This window comes from Mesitornis unicolor, unplaced genomic scaffold, assembly GCF_000695765.1.
Source record: "Mesitornis unicolor isolate BGI_N332 unplaced genomic scaffold, ASM69576v1 scaffold51751, whole genome shotgun sequence".
Taxonomy (NCBI): Eukaryota; Metazoa; Chordata; class Aves; order Mesitornithiformes; family Mesitornithidae; genus Mesitornis; species Mesitornis unicolor.
Genome location: NW_010166777.1, coordinates 2,621 through 5,847, shown reverse-complemented (window position 1 = coordinate 5,847; position 3,227 = coordinate 2,621). Strand labels below are relative to the sequence as shown.

The following is a 3,227-nucleotide window of genomic DNA, read 5'->3' as shown; positions in this document are numbered from 1 at the left end:
ATATATATATATTTGATATAGCACATATATATTGCATGTGCATATATGTATAAAATATATATTGCATATACAATATGTATTTTCTGTAAAAAAGTTGAAAGTAATCATACGTTGTATGAAACAATGGGAGTTTTAAAATTAGACTGTCACAAAACTGGATTTTAAAATTGGCTGTCCAGGGTCAGAACCAAAGCCCACGAGCTAGTATCCTATACAGTTATTTCCATAGAGAAGATCCACTCTAAAGAAAATATTCAAAATATATCTTAAAATACGCAAATAAAAATACAGGCATTTCTGTTAAAAAAACCCAAACATACATACATGCAGGACTGGGAGAAGGAGCCACTTGAATTCCTTCAATTGAGCCAGAATTTGAAAAATTGAAAATACTTCAGTTATTTGCTTTCAAGAAATAGTAACAAACTTTGCACAAAACAGTGTACAACTCCAGGTGCTTTGGCTGCCTAAAAGGTGTCTTCTGCTTTTGTTGTTCAGGTGTCCGGCTGGGAAAGTAGAAGTGACTGACAACCTTACAGGGCTCAGACACTGTACCTCATCCCCTTGTGGACACTGGACCTGCAGGAATGGGGGTACCTGTGTGACCCAGTCCCAAGACAAAACTATCTGCCAATGCCCCGAAGGTTACAAGGGAAGATGGTGTGAAATTAGCCAGGTGAAGGCTGGAAGACCTGTTGGACTGAGCTCTGGCTCTATTCTGGCAATCAGCATGTGTCTCCTTGTCTTCCTAGGTAGGAAAGCAAGTACTTTTTGTTTTTCTTTTCAATTTGTACTTTGCTCCATTGAATCAAGTCTGCTTTACCCTTGAATGCTGTAGTCAGTGTTTCACTTTTTCTGGAGATAACCAGTTGGGAATTAATTTGAGGATGCTAAAAGACAGGCATCAGCACATAGTTACAATTTATTTTCTTTTAAGCCAGTTCAAGCAAATTTAGGGCTTCTCTCTTTCAGAATCACTTCAATCCTTCCTAAGAATTTTCAGTCCTTCCTAAGTAAGAGTTTTCCATCTATGTGTGCAAATCTGTGTGCCACCACACCTGCCTGAAACTCCCTCTTGTTTTATGCCCTTACATTTGTATTAGGTAGGACCTACAGCTAGCACGTGCCTTTCTCATATTAGGAAGACAGAAACCTTTCTCTAGAAAGTTTATGATCTTAACAAGCAAGCATCATTAGGAGTGTGGAGCAGAAAGAGATGTGCACAGTGAGTCCAGCTTCAGGTGCACTTTGGCTGAAAAATTTATAACACTATAAAACTGTTTCTCATAATTGTTAAAGAAAAACTGCATACACATCTCAGAATAGCAAAGACTCCATGATTATATTACACTTGTAACCTTCATTAAAACAGTGTTTTACTTACTTTGGGTATCTTATTTACTCAGGATTGGTGAAAGGCCAGAGATTGGCCAAAATGCCTTCTATTTAAATGGATTCCTTTAGGTAAGTAAAATACCCTTTTAATGAAGTTTATGATGTAATATACATAGATGATTCTTTACATTCCTGAGTATAAGTTTTTTATATATTAACAATTAAGCATTTCTTACCTAGGAATTTGGTTGTCAAATTAAGAGTTGATTTAATATGTCAGGAGTCATATAACTACTAGTTTATCATGCATCATACTTTGTCGTATGTCCTGTAACAAATACATGTTTTGATTCCTTCCAGCACTCTTGGTCTCCTACACAGTGTGGAGTCAGTGGGGAAGCTCAGGTTTTCGGAAAGGAGGAATTTACCACATTCCTGAAGAACGTGAAAGCTGGGAGGATGTTAGAGAAAATGTCTTCAATTATAATGAAGAAGGAGGTGGAGAACGTGACCAGGTATGATGCAGCTTCAGTCTTGTCCTTTCCTTTCCCAGACCTTTTATTTAACTTATTGTCCTTATCCAATTGGCTTGGGTTTTTTTAACTAACCTGAAGTACTTGTGAGTGGGAGGCTTCTATTTCAACTCAATCTGTACCTTTCACAATGCTGATCATCTGTGGCCACCTTTGAGGCAGCTGCTCTGGACACAGTGTCCTTGCTGTAGCTGAAGGGACTTTACACAAAGGGACTTGGCATGATCTGAACTTGTCTCTCTGAACTAAGCCCTCTTTTCAGTTTGTAGAAAACTCAGAATCTAGTTTTGTGTTGCATTGAGTTTTAAAACATTTTTTGAAACCTGTTTTCTTTTGTCTTGTTTCTTTCTGATATTTGCATTCCTTTTTTTTTTTTCCAGAATGCTTATGATATAGATGAACTAAAGAAACCTCTCCGTACCATTCCCCACTTTTCCTTGCGGGCTGCTGCTCCACACTCCAGAACACCCACTGGCCCAAAAAGAGACTCACTCCCAAAACATGCACATCAGAAACAACCATCATCAGCTGTTACCAGCATCCCAGACTTCAAGGAATATGTTTCTAAAATCATCTGGGATGCAGACAATGACCTACAGAGTCTTCCAGCTGACACTATTCATTTTTACTGCTTAGAAGGGCAATGCTCTCTAGCAGGGAGCCTTAGTTCCTTAGACTCCATCTGTGACAATGAAGATCTAAATTATGATTGCCTCCAAGAGTGGGGGTCAAAGTTTGACAAGCTTAAAGAACTCTATAAGGTTTCAAATGAACATTTGTAACCAGAGTTGAAGGAACTTGATACACTGCCATGACATATGAACTCTACTTTTTAAAACGCTCTTTTTTATATGTAAGGTACATCAAGTAACTTACTTGATGCAAGTTTTTAGTTACAGTAGTATGATGTACTCCCTTTTCCCAGGACTGATAATCTGAATGGTCTTTCTATATGCAAAGACTTTTAAGGCATGAATTTTCTTGAAAACTTTGGAAAGTAGAATTTGTATAGGATAGCATTATAACATCCATCCCTTATTATTTGTGTAGACCATGCTGACTTACTAGAAGTATCCTGGATGCAAGAACTTGAATTATTTTCTTCCTAGTATTAATATGAATCCTATCAGGTGGGTAGCAATGGGTAGGGCATTTTTTAAAATGTGCATTCATTTTAGACTGTGAAATAATTATCACAAATGTTAAATATAAAACATTTTAAAATTCTGGTTTTCTTGTCAGCTTTTGTCTTTTCCTCTTGAGCTGTAATTTCCCTTGGCACCACAAACATCTCCTCACTCACTATTACAGTCTGCCCAACTGTGTGAGACTTTTTCTGTCTGACCCTTTTTTAAATTA

At 37.4% G+C, this 3,227-nt stretch overlaps 1 long non-coding RNA gene across 1 annotated transcript; it reads left to right on the top strand.

Annotated features, from left to right (window-relative positions):
• Positions 1-568: 568 nt before the first annotated feature.
• Positions 569-1,850, top strand: LOC104548909. The gene is made up of 3 exons (XR_728205.1): positions 569-752; positions 1,407-1,464; positions 1,696-1,850. It is a non-coding gene; the product is annotated as an uncharacterized LOC104548909 (long non-coding RNA).
• Positions 1,851-3,227: the final 1,377 nt, after the last annotated feature.